At 44.6% G+C, this 18,404-nt stretch overlaps 1 protein-coding gene across 3 annotated transcripts in view; it reads left to right on the plus strand.

The window, feature by feature from the left end:
* LOC135388946 (adipokinetic hormone/corazonin-related peptide receptor variant I-like) overlaps nucleotides 1-18,404 on the plus strand; it is a 64,450-nt gene that overhangs the window by 39,814 nt on the left and 6,232 nt on the right. The window lies entirely within an intron of this gene.

Below are 18,404 nucleotides of genomic sequence, written 5' to 3' on the forward strand. Positions count from 1 at the left end.
TACTTGCGAGTTACGTTTCTTTGCAAGAAGGTTATTTAGTGAAGGCTGATATAGCAATGGCATATACAGGGAAATTGAAGGAGCAGGAAAAGAATATCCCCTTTTATGTCCAGTGTGAGTCGTGTAATTTATCAATGCCAAAGTTACCAATAGCACAGCACTTATGCGTACAAAGTGATTTGCTGTCCAGTCTGAAACGTATGGATGGCATGACAGTTTCTAGCCTGTGTGGCGTGATCACACAAATGACTAACTGTGTTTAAAAAATCTCGGGTAGGTTTGCCGAGTATGCCATTCTTTTCCCTAGTAAGGCGATCGTCCGCTTGTTGTTGTCCGTTCGTTCGACTCTGTAGCGAGCAGTACACGTCGTTGAAACAAGTAGATAGTTATGTGTGTGCTTCACAGTGTGCCTGTAACTACCAGCAGCGCTTTCGGCGTTTACCTTCTTCTCCGCGCCAGCAGGTTTTCCAGGGGAAAAGGTTGCATGCGCGTTCCGAAGTGAGTGTCTTGGGTTTCTTCGTTCCACGTCCTCACGTCAGCGAGGTTTCGTCTGCATTATAGCCTCTGACCTCTATAGCAGTGGAATGGGAAGGTTTCTCAGTCGGTCGCTATCATAGAGGAGGCGTCTTTTTCTGCGGCAGCATTGTTTGTATGTCTGTTTTCCGGTTGGGATATTTATAAAATCGCCCATGTAAACTGCCACAATTTCCCTTATAGACTCAAAAGCGTTGCTACGGTGCTGTCTAACAGATTTTCACGAGCGGTGTTCATCAATGCAGCTTTGGAAAATATATGCTTTGTTTTGTCCATCTAGTGCTCACGTTTGAAAATGATAAAAGTAACAACAACAACAACAATGATAAAAGTTACCTTCTACATACATTTCTAATATTCCAGCAAAGCAATTACCGTCATAAAAGCCACCGCGATATAAGCGGGTAACTACTGAGCAAGTGCCGCAGCTGTGGGTTTCTTTTTATGTTTCCGCGGGTATTCACATGATAAGGAAACCTTGGACGAAGTTCTAATTTACACTAATTTGTGAGGGTCCAACAAAGCCCGTGTAGGTTTCATGCCTGTTAAGTTTCCTTGACGAGTTCGTGCGTCCCGTACGTCAACTACATAGGGATTGGTATAGAGTTGCGAAGGCGTCCAGGCACTTCAGCGTTCGCAAAGTCATTGACAACGACACACCTGGGAAGGCTAGTGATATAATGTACCGGCAAGTGACAGTGTTACAAGTGCATTTTATCCTGAAAAAGCAATTATTGAAATTAATGATGTTACACATACAAACGATGTTACAAAACATTACTGAATATATAATGATCATACTCCAAGTCTTGCTTCATGTCGAATTGTTGAGTAGCTTATCACAGCACGTAACGTAGATCATCATTCAACTGGTAAAAATACGTGACGGGGGTTTGTCTCGACTTTTACCGTTTGGAATATGTACCGCTTGTGCTCACTTGTGCCTTAGCTCCTTTACCATCCTTCAGTAACTCAAATAAAAACAAAATAGTGCAGCGACCCATCACACACTATTAAAAAAAATGTATTCCTATGAAACAACGTCTTTTGAAGGCCTGTCACGTGGACGACGAGAATCGTCTCATACGTCCATCCTTGGCGATGCCTACCAGATCTCTCGCTGTGTCTGCAACACTATTTCGGTTTCGCCACTACGCACCTCGTCCGACGTCGGTAACGACGCGTGTAATCAAGCCGTATAATTCGCTGCAGGCGACTTAGACAGACCTCATGTTAGAAAGCCTCAACTACACTGGGTTATGCGGAAACTCAACCGTCCGTAAACTGCACCCTACCAGGCTCGACGCAGCCTGTTAGACGTCATGTACAGCATTAACGTCATGGAAGAACCTGCCAATAGATGTCGCCGCTCTACCGAACACACACACATAAAGACACGATGATGAGATGGGGCTGATGCCGGCCAGCAGGCTGGGCGCTGCCCCAGTGCCATTAGTAGGTAATGAGAGATGATGATCCGCTCTACCGAAGCTATTCGCGTACTGTGCTTAAAATGCTCTCCCAAACGTCCTGCTAATGAATTTGCATTGCTTGCCAGCTCTCTTAGACTGGCAGAATTGCAAGCACCACAGAGCATCCCCTCAGCTTGTACATCGCGATTCCGTCCGGCGACCTGTCTGCTATCTAACTTCCTAGTCGTTCATCGATGTTCGACTAGCAAACTGTCGTTATGCGGATAACCTACGTCGTCACGGATCTCCGCGCTTTAGGCAGTGTTCGTCTGTAGTACTGGGATTGAGAATAACTCACCTTTTAGAACAACTATCTGAATTGGCGCACAATTAAGAACAGCAAACAGACATGTATCTAACATCGCATGCCCTATACGCAAGGAAGACGACGCGGAGCTGAAAGAGGTGGTTGCTTGGTTGGGTGAAACTGCTTGTCACGACTGTCCCAGGGGGGGATCGTCCGTCCTGGGCCGACTTCACAAAGAACATTTGTCTCAAAACGTCTGAAGAAAATCTAGGGAAAACACCCGGACAGCACAGTCGACGCCCCAAATTCGAGCCCGGGACACCTCCTAGAATCCCAGTACTACTCTCTGGAAGAGTTGTACCAGTTGCCCCGATAATCCTAGCCTATTAGTAACTCCTGCGAATTTCCCTTTGTGGATCGCAGCAGCCAGTATCTGGCTCTACCTCATGTGATCACTTCTTACGTGTCCTTGACCTCCTGCAGGACTTTACTATTGCCTGTCGTTGCAATAGAGCTGAAGAGTCACTCATCCTTCGTCTCCGAATGAATGCTGCACGCACACCCTCACTAAAGTATCAAATGCACCAGATGAACTACCCCAATTGCTCAACTTGTTGCGTGGAAGCCGACATTAAGCACTACCTATTATCCTGCAACCGGTACCTCTCTCAAAGACTCATCCTCCAACGTCTCTTTGGCCACCCTGCTCGGCCCCTTCCTGCACAAACAGGAGGCGGTTACGACTGCCCTCTTGAGCTTTCTTCGTGCCAGCAGCCTCTAAGCCCACTTGTATCTCGACCGGTATCCCTCTCAAAGACTCATCCTTCAACGCTACTTGCGACAACTTGGCTACTCCAACGTCTCTTTGGCCACCCTGCTCGGCCCGTTCCTGCACAAACAGAAGGCGGTTACATCTACCCTCTTGATCTTTCTTCGTGACACCAGCCTCTCGACCAGCCTCTAAGGCCCACTTGTGTGTTTGTCTGCGTTTCTGCTTTGTTTTGTTTATCTCCTTTTCCTTTTGTTTTCTTCTCGTTCTTTCCTTTTCTTCTTCCTTTTTCTTTTGATTAAGGAATAGCAAGTTGGCCTCCGCCGGACTATACTTTCCTCCCTTTCTTTCTTTTTGTTTTTTAGAAACATACCCCCCCCCCCCCCGAATATGAAAATAATTGTACTAATGAATCGCTGTATTATAGCGAGAGCTGTGGATATTAAAACCATCGTTCTAACAAATCGCTGTAGCGAGAGATTCGAATATTGAAATCCTTGAAATTGTCACAGGCGGAATGATATACGTAAATTATGCATAATTTGATAACATCTAAGATAAACCGTCCTGCATCTGAACAGAAACAAGCCTTGTGCGAAATCGTGCGCGATATCGATAACCGGACTGTTTTATTAAACCAGTTAACATTGCAACGCCCGTGGTGCCCATGAACGAAACCAAAGGAAGAAGACGACTGACTCGACGAGCTGGAAGAGCTTTTCAGCGAAGAACTCAGTTGGCTGTCGTAACACAAAGTGCGATGATCCGTTAACCGTAGAGAGACCCAAAAACAAGAATGGACGGCAGAACGTCGTTCGATTCCAGCGCTCAAGGCGTGAGCAAACGAAAAAAAAAAAGAAACTGGCAGAACATTAGTTAGCCTGTGGGGCGGCAGTTCTCGTACTGAGATATATCTGTGTTTTGAAGTATCCCTTATCTAAAACATAGCTCCGTGCAACTGGACATTCGCTATTAAATGCGATAGCATTTCTTCAATGCACTTTTGGGCCTAGAGTCAGTGGAGAGGGACTCTTTCACTCTCGCGGTGGGAAGATTGTACGAGTTAAGCAACTCAAGGAGAAGTTGCTGACGCCAGGGATCGAACCTGGATTTTCTGATTTCCCATCCTGATATGCTACCGCTACACAACGACAACAGACTTTCCTTGAGCTAGAGTTCCTGAAGTACAAGGGGAATGGACAACCAGTCACGATATTCTAATTATTTCTTCCATATGTCTCAGCCACTCAGTCAGACACGAGGACGGTATGTGAGAGAGAATGAGATAGCTATTGGTTGTCAATCCCCTTGTATTTGAGGTACTGTAGCTCAAGGAAAGTCTGGTGTGTAGCGGTAGCATACAGTACCTGACCGGAAATCACAAGATCCAGGTTGGATTTCTGGCTTCAACACGTTTAGCTTGGATTGCTTAATTCATTAATTTCTAGGCGTTCGAGGCTTACGTGTTTATGTCGACCATATTCGTTGGCCTGACTCCTCTAATTTTCGTTGTTTACGTAGATTTTATAAGATTTTACAAACTGGGCGGATATTTCATCTGCCCCTCGTTTGTTTCTTTCTTGGGCGCCTCGGCTGATAAAAAAAGGTTTCGGTGGGCGGGGATTTAGCAGATTGGAAGGTAGATTAGGACCGCTGTTCCTAGAACACGTGATTCCTTTCAAGTGGCTGACATCATGTTGTGGACCTTTCATGGAGCTTCCTTTATTGTTGGAAAGTAATTGCTCTGAGGAACGCGCAAACAGACAAACACAGCACAAACATCTTTAATCTGTTCCTTTACTATGCCGTTTTTGTAAAGCGCTTGCGACCTGCTGAAACTGGAATTGGAATTGGAAAAGAAAGAAAAATGCTGCTGCTGCTGCTGAAACTATCTAGTATCTCTATAGTGCGTTTCATCTAATGTCAATGTCGTCCGACATCACAGAGTTAGAGTGCAAACGGCGTACTGGGGAGCATTCGCGCAAGTACAGAGCCGAGACGCGGACGCCTTCACTAAAAAAAAAAAAAAAAAAAAAAAAAATGAACGTAAGCGACGTGCCGCCGAGAAATCCAGAAAACGGCGTGCGGCAAAGCGCACTACCGTTGCTCCCGAAGGCCGAATCATGCATGACGCTGCATAAATACTAAACCTCGAAATACTTAAGAATAACTATTCGCTACCCGCCTGCTCGTACTAATAATAATGGTACCGTGATGTTACACGTAAACTTTGTCTGCGCAGTGTGGCGACATGTAGCGCGTGCCGCAGGGTAGGACTGCGAATAATTTGGACCACCCGGGGTTCTTTTGACGTGCGTCGGGAATCTCCGACACGCGGTGCTGGAAGCAACGTTTATCTACCCCACATTGCTACCGCTCCCGGCCGGGATCGAACCCACGATCTTGCCTGCCGAACCGAACAACCATACGGACACTGGCCGAAGTCGAACATAAACGTTGGCGCGCAGAAACTTAGCGTATGCTCCGAGCAGCACAGGAGCCGTCCATTTTGAACATCGTGGGAGGCGTGAATGTGTCTACCACACGCAACTGCACAACGACAGATTGTGTGTTCACTGAAAGTGGTATGGTGTGCGCTGCGTGGACCGTGACCCACATACGTTCAGGTTCATGGTCTTAGGGGTAAATAGCGAGCTTTAGCAGATCGAAAGGTCTTAACGATAACGCTTCGGATAACATGATAGGTCAAGTCATTGATGATCTGTGATCTAACATCTTCCTTTGTTGTATTGTTTCCGTATAGTGCTGCCGATATGCTAAAGGTTCCGAAAGTGAGCTTCTTTCGCATCCGAAATGGAGCAGTTTTCTTTCGTGTGTTCTAATACTAGTAACGCTACCGCATTTCGTACGGTGGTGGTGGTGGTGGTTGTGAAAGGGTTCGCCGTTGTCGGCCTCAGAGAGATGGGCAACGTCACGACTTCCCTGGAGGAATGTGCGTCCTGGGCCGACTTCTAAGGGAACTGTGCCGACATGTGTCTGAAAGCGTCAGAGGAAAACCCTGGAAAAAACCCAGACAGCACAGCCGGCATCGGGATTCGAACACGGGTAGCTCCCACTCTCGACGTGACATGGCCAGCACGCTAACCACTGAGCCACGCGAGCTGGTGCATTTCATACGCGTTTCGCAGAGCGCCAAAGAGTACAGTCATTTTTTTTATCTTCCTTTAATATAATATTTAATGTAATATAATTTATGACATAATATAGTTACACGTAGACGATGAAGCAAGTGCCGGAGCTCGTGCTCATTTCCCCGCGAGAGTTTCTCAGGTAGACAACCCATTGTAACTGTTCCGTGGTAGCCATTCTCAGACATGAAATAGATTGAGAGGCATCTTGGTAGATGGGCCATTCTTTATAGATAGCAGATTAATGTTTAGCATTGTGACAACGCACTTGTGACTGCTCAAATACAAAATTAATAAATATTATCGTATATGGGATGGGTCGTGCGTATTTGTAAAAGGCGACATTCTTCCAGACTGCGTTTTAAGATCTTTCGAAGACAACTGACGTCACCTTACTTTTTTTTTTACGTCAACGGCTTGCGGCGTGTTGATGGTGTATGATTAGAGTAAGTCACTCAGGAACTTTGCGAAACTTTGTACATAACTTTCTACAGAGACAATACAGGTTATAAGGTGTAGGTTATTCAAGATGAGGAACAATGCGTTTTGTGCGATTTCGTTACCTGATATACTTTCAAGTTTTATAGAAAGCTTCACAGTTCATATACTGTCCGTATGTTATCAGTCATGATGTCGGAGGAAGACAATGGCTCGCGAAATTTCATTGAACCTCAGCATAATGATCCCAGCACATGTATTCCGATATTCACGGACAAAGAGGAAAGGGAAATACGATTTGCTTTTCTCTTCCTCTCTTTCTTTTTTGAATAAACACATCCTCCCCCTCCTCATTAGCCGTACACCAGAGACTGCTGACTGCCTTGCTACACCTCACATTTCAGTTTGTTCCTGAAGGTCACACGACACTGGTCTACAAAGATAAATGCCTTCGAAAAAATCTGCTAACAAGCCTTACGTGTATTATGAGACGAAAGCTTGTTTGAAAACTTTCTCCTTCAAGGAAGTTCATAACACCGATGCGCACAATACAATAATCACTTTACCAGTCTTCATGTCTTGTATGTGAGCACCCTAAAGAAATATAAATCTCCCGCAGACAAATACTGCGTCCGCGCATGCACTGTGAGAAGTACTTCCTGAAGAAAAGCATTGCAGCTTAATTGCCATTTCGCACACAATGTAACCAAGAGAGGTTCCCTAACCCCAACCCAACGCGTGCATGCAATGTGTGTGGCGCGAAAGGTCGCAATTAACGCCTGTTTTCTACAGACGTAAAACTTTCATTTATTCTACATATACGAATTCCGGTTTCTCTGGTGAGTGCAAAACTCATCGCTGCTCCGACCAATAATTACTCGGAGTGGATTTACCACTCGGAAATGTTGCTATTTGCTTCAATGTTAATGCTACGTCACGCTAGCGCGAGTTTCGCGGTTTGTTATCGAGAGCGAAATGAGATTCACGAGCTGCGGAGCGTATGGGGAAAAATCATGGGTCCGTGGCTTTCTCTTTGCGCTTCCGAAACGTTAGAAAGGTTTCCCAATTATTATCGTTATTCTTCGTCCTCTCAAAAGATGGCCGTGAGCCACTAAGGGAGATTGGCCAGGGAGCGCTGGTGTCAACTGACGTATGACATATATATGCGTGTATAAGCGAGTATGTATGTATTGGGGAATGTCTGTACGTTAATGTGCTAATGTGTGATTTGAGCTAATGAGTTAATGTGTGAGAGAGGATCGAAAAAGTGCCTAACAGTGGTTCGAAAGCAGGATGTAAGAAACAAGACCTGCTGCAACAGGCCTATATTGCAGAGTGTGGTATGAGGTCCTCCGGGGGACAGCGGTGACGCCAACGAGATGGGGGCTCATAGTAAACGCAAAGGCGTGCAGATATTCCTCTGGTGAAGTTGGTGAAAATGAGGACAGAGGAGCGAAAAGTGTTCAGATGTTTCGTCCTGGCCACACTGGGAGCAAGCAGCGCCCACGGTGAAGGTAAAAATTTAAGGGTAGCGAAGTCATCGGGCTCGCTTTAACCAGACTTGTCTGTCTTCAGCTGAGAATGTTAGCGTTTCACGAGAAGGAGAGGAGTTCATAGGGGGGTCGCGCGAGTGCCATCTCGAGGCAAGTTTGTGAGTCGTCTATATCTGGTAACGGAAGGCTTTTTTTTTAGTCAACCTCCGCTTCTTTTTCCAACATTTTTCACTTCTTCAACTTTTTTACCACTCGGTAAGCTGTTTCTTAACGATTTAGTTTTGCCTCCACAAGTTGGGTTGAATAAGTGTAAAGAAAAAAGCAGCTCCTACAGGCTCCTGCATAACTGCGTCAAGGTCTAGAAGTTAACAGCTTCCTTTATAGCGAAAGCCATACAATTGATGTCAAAATATAAATACGATAAAACTGCGGCACGCCTCCTTTAATATGTAATAAATATGGATCCAAATAAGGGAATGTTCCCCCTGACGTTGGTCGCGTTCAGCACCACTTCGAGATACCTAGCGCCTTACATGGGGTGCAAGTAAGTCCCGGGGATAATATTGGACAAGAACACGACGCTGAGCTTTCGTTGGAATGTTTTAGATTCCAGTTGTTTGCTTGTAGAAACCGAAAATCAAATAAGCGGAGCTCATTCTTTTCTCACTTTTCATCTGTCCACATAAACGTCATTTCAACGGCATATGGTAGACGAAAATGACTTGTGTAGTATATGCGGTGAGGCTCTCGAACCGCGGGACTCATAGGCGCAGTGGCAGCGCTCCCACTTTATTGGACGAGGAGACCGAATGGGAAACTATTGGCGGTAATATGATCCAACCCGGTAAACAGGGAAAAATAACAAATATACGCAGCGATATTATACGAGAAATACGTATTAATGAGAGCAGTAAAAGTTGTACACACTGCGCGTCATTGCATGAATCCGTGAGGAATACAACAGATTGTTTACCTACACGGACGATGGCGCCACGATGACTTTGCGTCGCGGACAACACTGGCTCTTCGACAGAGGAGACGAAGTTAGTCATGTAACTCTGCACAGATTTGTCTGCGTACCCACGTAGTTCTCATCCGTATCGGGTACGACAATACAACAATACACAGTTAGGCGCGTAGTATTTGTATGGCCGATAATCCGCGTTTACATGAAAACGACAGATAAGTCGACCTAACTGAATAAGTCGATCTATCGTCTGCATACAAAGCGGTCTTAAAGCAAAAATCGGCAAGTAACGGTCTGTTCCGACATATAGCTGCGAGCTAATATAGCGCTACAAAACAGCACGCAAAAACAGTGCTCACTGTAATCGGGCGGTTCACACATGCAAAGTGGCGCAAGCGCTATAATTTAGTGGTCTCTCCTATCATGATGCCTCCAGAGCTCGACAGCGTTGGACGAACAGATTGGTTCAACTGACTGAACCCCTTATCAAGAAGGACAATAAGATAAATTGCCAGACATTTTGGATGGCACACTCGCCGGTTCCAATGCGGTCGCCGTGCCGTGAAATGCGGGAAGCAAAACAACTCCACGACTTCCGCGACGTCACCACTGAAGGGCCTTCTCATTGGCCAACACGAATGTAGTGCTAATATTAGCGCCGAGAAAGTTGACTCGAGCTCAACTCCGGCAAGTGCTAATTTTTAGAGGTTTGGAGCAATGCGAGGGGGAAAATATCGCGCTATTTTGCAGCGCTATATATCATATCGCTGTATGTCGGAACAGGCTTTAAGGATCAGTCGCTCGTCCAGGGTAGTTCAGACGACAAATGTCCACTGAACTCCGCATTGGCCGTGTTAAGTTGGTGCTCCTGGGATGTTCCCTATTTTCCGGGATCACTTAACCGCATCAAAGCAACTTCCGGTGCGCGTTTCCGGGTGCACACTGCGCGCCCCTTGTCTCATGCCAGGTAATGAGGTATGACTTCCGGTTCGTGACACATTTTCTGGTATATGCGCCGTTTGGCCATAGATATGGCGTTTGGCGGTAGTGGTGTGCGGCTTGTTTTACAGGAAGCAGATGACAGAAGGAAACTCGAGCACTGGTGCGCGTGCGAGGCGCACGGCTTCCGTAAAGCCTCAACACACCGTTAAGTGGAGACACCAAGGGTATAGGTTCCCCGGTCCGGGAAAGGCGCTCGGGAGGCTACTTAACGCTCCCCGTGTAAACCGCGTCAGTCGAGTTATTCGGCCACTTCCCGTACGTCACTGCCGGAGATTCCCATTCAGAATAGAATAGGTAGATGACAGGCAGAAACGAAGGAAAAAGAAGATTAGCTGGTAGAAGGCAGAATGCATCCAAAAGAATACAAGTGACGGCTCTATGATTATGAAAAAATGCCGTGCCAAAATGGGTGCCGAAAGGCTGCAAAAGTTATTTGATAAGTAAAATAATTTACGCGATGACAACTAAAGTTGTGTGTAACGTATCTAAATTTCAAGGTTACAATTCAAAAGTGAGTGTGGCGCGTCAGGCGAAGATCAGTCGACTGAATCCTCCAGAGCCCCATGGCACCTTATCGGCGACAGTGATGTAAGCCATCTGCAATCGACCTTAACCATACAGTTGACTGGGGCCTTCAGTCGACATATCCATCCATGTAAACGCAGTTTGACTTTAAATGCAGCACGAAGCTGATATCAAATGAGGCCCCTTCGCTTATGGCACAAGGAAGTATAAAAATACAATTCAAAACGATCGGACCACTCTCTTGAATGACAACCCGCCTCGACGCTTGGATTCTGGTCTGGGGTCTTCTATGTATATTCGTGCTGCCTTTTCACCACTTATTTACGCGGCATTGTACACGTATACGCTCGTCCGCGTTTTAAGAAAAAGAGCCATTAGAGCAGCAAACCTAGTCGGCTTCTGAATGTTTGCCGTACATTTCAATGCGGAAAAAGTCGTTTGAGGGACGAGAGAACGGCGAACGAAACTGCGCTCAAAGAGCTAAATGATGAGCGCTATTCATCACAGACTACTCTTCTCACAATTCGGAAGGAGCTTCGACGAAACCGTTTCCTTCGCTGGCACAATAAGTACCGGTTTGACTTTATTGCGTGGAACAACGGGATGAAAAATGCACCGGGGAAGAAGTTCACGGTGGCAGTACGGTCAAAATTAATGTTGATGCACTACGAATAATTGCGCCTATACTGGATCTTAATGGGGGATTAGAAAAGTCCAGAAAAGGGCTATGTGGGTTCTTCGAGCACATAGTTTTTATTCTGATCTCTCTTTCTATTTGCAGTGATGCGGCGCATGCTATTACGAAGTGAGAGAAAAGACATCTTGGCAACGTTGTTACAGAATGGTGGAAGGTACTAGGGAATAATGTTCGGCTAATTGGTGGTGCAGATACATGTTACTTGAGCGAAACACATGCAGCATAACCGCCCGGTATATTCCTGACAGCACAGGCACCCTTGTGTTGTGCCATATATTGCGTTGTGCTTCCGCATGCGTTGCTTTCAAGTACCTTGAATTGAAGAGATTTAATGAGAAACAGATAGAGCAATGAACCGAGACGACGATTGAGAAATTTAATTATCGGAAGAGGACTCCGGTTTTGAAATTATACAGGGTGTTCGACGAGAGGATGACATTAAATCTCTAAAAAATAGGCTTTACTTCAGAAAATTATGAAACTATACATGGAATACACTCATATACAGACTTTTACCACAGATTGAGGCTGTTTGCATTCGTGTCCCGCATTAATTAAGCTAATTTTGTTAATTGAACACGCAACTTAGCAAGGCAGAGGTAGCATTTTTCTGCATGAATTTGGAAGCCTATCGCTATAGCACACTAGTGCAGTAAAAATCACAGTTTTTTTTCACAAGATTTCTACAAAAATGTGACAGCCGAAAATCCGTCGCTGGGCGAAGTCTGTTCGGTGAAATTTGCGTTTGCGGAACTCTTGGCTCCGCCTTTACCGCGGCGAAGTGCCAAATAGCGGCACAGTTTTATTCCGATCGCGAGCCTCGTCGCGCAACCCGTCATTATCAGTGGCTGGTGACTGACGACGGACACGTTGATAAGGGCAAAAGGTGTGACTGCGACATGGTTCGTTTTCTTCTTGCACAGGAGGGAGGGTATTTGGACGGAGCCAACAGTTCCGCAAACGTAAGTATCAGCAATCGCGCTTGACCCAGTGACGGATTTGTGTCTGCCAATTTTTTGTAGAAATCTTGTAAAAAATCCCGTGATTTTGACTGGAATAGTGTGCTATGGTGATAGGCTTCCGAATTCACGCATAAAAATGCTACCTTTGGTTAGCTAATTTGCGAGTTCAATTAACAAAATGAGCTATGCGTGACACGAATGCAAACGGTCTCAATCTGTGGCAAAGGTCGGTATGAGTGTGTTCCAAGTAGTTTCATAATTATCTGGAGCAAAACCTATTTTTAGGAATTTAATGACATCCTCTTGTGGAACACCCTGGATATTTGCTACCTTGTATTTCGCTAGATGACTATCTTTACCCGAGAAACTCTCTCGTATCTCGTATTGCGCTCCATTCTTTCTTCAAACAAACGAGTACCCTTGTGGCATGTCGTAACTACGTAAACACTATGCGCTGCGCAATCACACTTTCATTTCACGGAAGAGCATCCTGTTTCCCAACGGAACTGTTTGCGACCATTGACTTCCTCAGAGACTCCTTGGGGGGTACTCGCGAAATTGGATGAAAAGCACGCAGGTAACTTCCTATGTCCACTGCAGGTGCGTCGAGGCACATATCTCTCTTTCTCAGAAGCAATGTGCACAGAGTGTAACCGTAATTAAAAAGGAAAAATAAAGCGAACAGTGAGCTTTACGTCTTCGTTTTTCATCGAATGTCTGGGTGGCATCTAAAAGAGAGGGAATAGTCGTAGTTGAAGCCGCGTATCGCCTAGGCATCATCATCACGTGACGCAGTTTGGACATGCGCGAACCACGGCCGTCTTTTAGGCCCTTTACCGTGTTTATGAGAAACCGAAACTAACGAAGGGTTTAGATAATACCATGCTCTTTGTATCGTTCGTGTTAGCATTAATTAAAATTTTTGGTCATTACAAGCGCTAAGAGAGAACACAACCACAGTGACTATGCTACAAAATAAAATGCTGCCAAATACTAATGCCAAATGCGCAGTACTAACAAACAAAAAGAAATGTTTTAGCGCTTAAATGTTTGTACAAATGTTTGTACAAATAAAATGTGGTTTTGACCCATGGTTATTAAAATCGGGGCCCAAACTTGTTCAGACTCATCGATTATGAATACAATTGCTTTCCTTTTTTTGTAATTTCGTGTTAGCGCCGCGAAGCAACTGTGGCAATGAACGGCGTACGGATGTGGACAGATGGAGAGAGGACAGCAGGAAGGAGTGGGGGACGGGAGGGTTAGTATGCGTCCTGGGCCGATTTCAGGGGTGAACTGTGCCGATATTCGTCTGGACAGTCTTCGGAAAACCCAGGGAAAACCTCAGACAGCACAACCGTTGGTAAGATTCGAACCCACCACCTCCCAGTTTTCAGCACGACCTTGGCTACCACCAACCTGCGGGACGCCTTAACCCGCTCGGCCATGCCGCTGGTAATAAAATTATTTAAAAAAAATAAAAATGGACGTTATGTTTTAGTGTATCCGTTTACGAATATATCGAGTTCGATATACGCGAATGTAGTGCGCTGCTAATGTGTTGACCATTTGGCCTTGCTCAGACTTTGTTTGCTTTTGTCCTGAGTAATCCTGAAAGAACACGTTTCAGTTCAATAACTGTGGTGATCAATAGAGCATAGCAAAATCGTCGAAAAAAAAATTCACCAGGAAACACGCACGTGAATCATCCGTCAAGTCTTGCAATACCAATGAGTAATCTGTAGCCTTGGCACTCTATTACGCGTCATTGATATTGACGCAGTCCGCACACAATCCCCTGGTAAACAATGACAACACGGGGCGCCCGTTGCCAAGCCCCACTGATCTTGAGATACGAAGAAAAACGATCTCCATAACGACTATATGTTGTCGAAGATATAAGCCATGCCCTTCCCCTGAGAAACAATTCAGCTGCTAGGTGTCACTGCATTATGTATGCCCTCATGAATCACAGACGTACTTCTGTCATCAATATATAGAAAGCAATCTACTTGTACGAATCTATCAAAAAGATTCACAAAAGAACTATGAAGCAGACGAGGTAGTACAGTCATCTTACGGCAGGTAACATTTCCTTGTTGGTGAAGGGAAGACATCTCTGTCTTTTCCTCAAGGGAATGTCCCTTATAAGGACAGGTCTCCACTACATGAGATTTCACACCCATATTTTATATGCAGAAACGTTCCGACAAACGATTTGGGCGCATAATACAAAAATAGGTTTAGGAAAACAACTGTTTCTTAACGTGAACGTGAACCGATACGCAGAAACTTAACGAGATGACTCTCCCCTTTTGTTTTGTGAGCTGACACTTATTCCTATATCTCATTTATAATCCTGACCTGATCCGCGTCGCACAATAGTTTGCATAAAAGAAGCGCATGATACACAGAGATAAAGGCTTCCAAACCTGAATACTAAAGATTCATAGTTGCACTATAGGGTACATGTAAATGGCATTCAAGTTAACACTGATGCGAGCTGTACGCATACGTAAAAACACACACACAAAGACTAATGTCACGAGTACGTAGTGTCTACACATCAACATCAACAACTTTATTTGGAGATGATGAGCGGGGAGCTTTATCAGAAAAACGTCTATGTGCAGAAACGTTTCTCTGTGTTGTGTAGTGGTATGCCATCGTCCAATGTCGCAGAGCACCATTTCTTGACCTTCAACCGTTTCGGTGTCGTACGAATGGCCTAAAGTAGGGATGCGTGCTGTTAGTAATAACTTAGAAGCCAGACCTCTGAACGGAGCAAGAATGAATGCATGCATGAGAATGCCACCTCCTCGAGGCCTCTCTACAACCAGCAGACAACAGCTTCTTCACCAAACCTCGACGACCAACACAATCGGCACTCATAGCGCAAAGAAAGAATGGAAGACATCTGTGGATACACATTTTTGAAGCGTCCCTGTAAACAACAACAACAATTATATTGTGACGATGAAGTGGAAAGCTGTAAAGTTTAAAGAAAAGAGGTTCAAGAGAGAGAAAATGACACCTGTGTCACGCTTTCAAAAAGCACTGCAAAAGATATATATATATATATAGATAGATACAAGGAAAAAAATAGCCGGAACTCTTTGGCTGCCCGTATAGCATATGTCCAGTACTGGCATGGCGACGTTTGAGTTACAAACATAGATAGATAGATATATATATATATCTCAGTGCTAGAACGGCTTTCCCTAAGGTTTACAAAGAAACATCAACCCACGTATGAACTTTCACTTTCAATATGCAGCTTCATAAGTCGTCGGGGATTCCACATCTATGAAGTGCGAAAAGTAAAAACAAAAAAAGAGACACCAGTAACATAAGAAAAAGCAGCACAATAGATGATAGACACGGGATGTCTTTTTTTAGGTGCCACATATTTTTTTATTAAAAATCTATGAGAGCAGCACAGATGTCGTTTTTGCAGTTGAGTTCTACGGCCATGCGGGCATCCTCTCGAAGAAAGTGTGCAACTACAAGATGCCTAATTACTAAAACTTCATTAATAAACTCTTTAATTAGGGGATTTTGGGCAAAAGCGAGATAGCGGAATCGGAGACCGTCCTCGTTGAAAGCCATTCCACGACTGACAAATCCTCAAACACGCCCTTGCGTTAAAATAGCCATCCCCGCATTTTGATATGCAAATGAGGAGCCGAAACCGAAAGCGCAGCGACTGGGAACGCAGGGAGCACAGCGCCCATTCCACGTCACGTCATTCACGTGACTTGGAGCTATGAAGATGATTGGAGTAGGTTCCAATCTACTGGGCAGATAATCCGCTTTCCGCCCATATAAGCCCCCGTCGGCGGAGATGATGCGCTCTTGAGTAGCGCTTTTTCTTCGGTTTCAGCTTATTTGCATAGCAAACAAAAACTGCTCGTATCTTGGAGCACAGAAACATTTCGAAATCGCTGACAGCTGGAATAGTTTACAACGGCCTTTAATCCTGCCATCTCGGTTTTTCCTAAAACTGGTTAATTAATAAGTGAATTATCTGATTTTAGTTAATTAGTCATCGAACACTGATGCGACCGGCTAGGAAAGATGTCCGCCAGGCTAGGTATGTTAGGCGCCCAAACGGCATATCTGGGGCACTCATAGATTTTCAATAAAGAATATGTGGCACCTAAAAAAAAAGAGACCCTGTATGTTCAGGTGCGTGTGTATTGTCAACAAGTAGGAGTGCTGCATTCAGGTGCGGCTGCGGTCCTTCTGTACACAGCTACTGTGATAGTCTATCAGTACGAGACCGTAGTGAGACAGAGGCCTAGTAATAATATTTATGGAATGGGATTAAGTAGTCTATCGCGGCCTCTTTCAACACAAACAAACAAAAAAGTAGCGCTGAGGAGAAGAACCGGTTTCTCGCACTCTATTAGATTGGTTCTCCCTAATATTAGACCACATCGGGCGAATGATACTCGTACATGTATACACTGCAGAGTGCAGACAAAAGAGAAAACGATAATCGTAGCAACGCTTGAATGGAAGTAACAGAAGCTAATACGCTGCAAAGTAGCACTGTGGGCAATTCGAACATTGATTTTCTTACCGAGCGATATGAGCGTGCACCCTTAAGGAACTGACACAAAAAGTATTTGTGTGGGAAACGTGCATTTTATATGTTTATTTATTTATTTATTATTTATTTATATTATATAAGTTATTATTATATTTATTTATTTCTAGAGAAATGCACGCAAGGAAGTTTATGTAACGTCTTGACGCTGCCGTTTTTGTGTAGGGTTAAATGATTATATAAAATTTCGTTAATTCTTTTTTATTTCAATGAATAATCTAAAAATAATTCATTGAATTACATTAAGAATCCCCATATAAATTCTACGCTCAAAATATTGGGGCCTCTTCAATCAGGGGAACTTCTTTTCTGTCTGTCTATCTGTGTGTGTGTGTGTGTGTGTGAGAGAGAGAGAGAGAGAGAGAGAGTGATGGAACACTAATGTGATAGTCCCTTTATCACCCTTTATCATGCACTGTTGGCGTCAATATTGTTCTTCATGGAGTCTTTATCGGTCATGCTAAATTTGTGAATAAACCACACTATCGTTTTTTTTTTCAAGCCTCGCAGTGTTTATATCAGTTATAATTTAACCTGGAACGGAAATAACATATGGGGTCACAATTTTAAATGGGATTTGGAAGACGCAGATATGTGCTGTAGCAATGTTTACCTGTACATCTAATTTGAAAGGTAAGTGCGGATCGGAGCAGAATGCATCGGAAGCTTTAAATGTTTATGGGTATTAAGATTCCGATAAAGAACAATGTGTCAACTACTTCACAACTGCTAGAATTGGGCTTCCTCACGTGACAGCCAATACATGCTGGCAAAGCACGCTTTACAGGAACCCGATGATGCGGTGAAGGCAGGTAAAAAACATAAGCCTCAGGCTTGGAACCGAGGATACTTCGGGGATAGAGTCGCTAGTTTTCTTTTTGTGTGTGTGCTGATTTTATTGATTTGTTCAAGTAACTAAGGTGATTACTATGCTATTTCTTCAGGTGTCTGTCACAACTCGTTTGTTTAAATTTCGGGCGTTTTATGCTCTCATTGACGTCAACAGTTCTTTTTCCTTTTCTTTTTTATTCCATGTTAGAGCCGCGAAGCAGCTGTGTTTATGAGCGGCGTACAGACGTGTACAGGTGGAGAGAGTACAGCAGGAAGGAGTGGGGGAGTGGGGTTTGTATGCGTCCTGGGCCAACTTCATGTAGAACTGTGCCGATAGTCGTCTGGAAAGTTTCGGAAAACACAGGGAAAACATGAGGCAGTACAGCCGGCAGTAGGATTCGAATCCGTAACCTCCCGATCTTCAGCACGACCCTGGCTGCAGTATATACTATGTATAAGGGTGTAATACAGTGGGGGTGTAAGGGGGGTGTAATACAATGCTGAAGAGTAACTGCAGTCTCATATTGTATCTGCATAAATCTGCATAAAGCGCAACCTACGTGGCCGTACGAAACTATGATGACCTTGATCACTAAATCGTCCTCTACTTTCCTCTAGAGCATCTACAGAAAGCTATCGATTTGAATACGAATAACGTAGCTGACCTAGGAAGGGAGCTGCCTCAGGACAGAAGCCGCGGCTTCTG

This window comes from Ornithodoros turicata, chromosome 3 (assembly GCF_037126465.1).
Source record: "Ornithodoros turicata isolate Travis chromosome 3, ASM3712646v1, whole genome shotgun sequence".
NCBI classification, from domain to species: Eukaryota; Metazoa; Arthropoda; class Arachnida; order Ixodida; family Argasidae; genus Ornithodoros; species Ornithodoros turicata.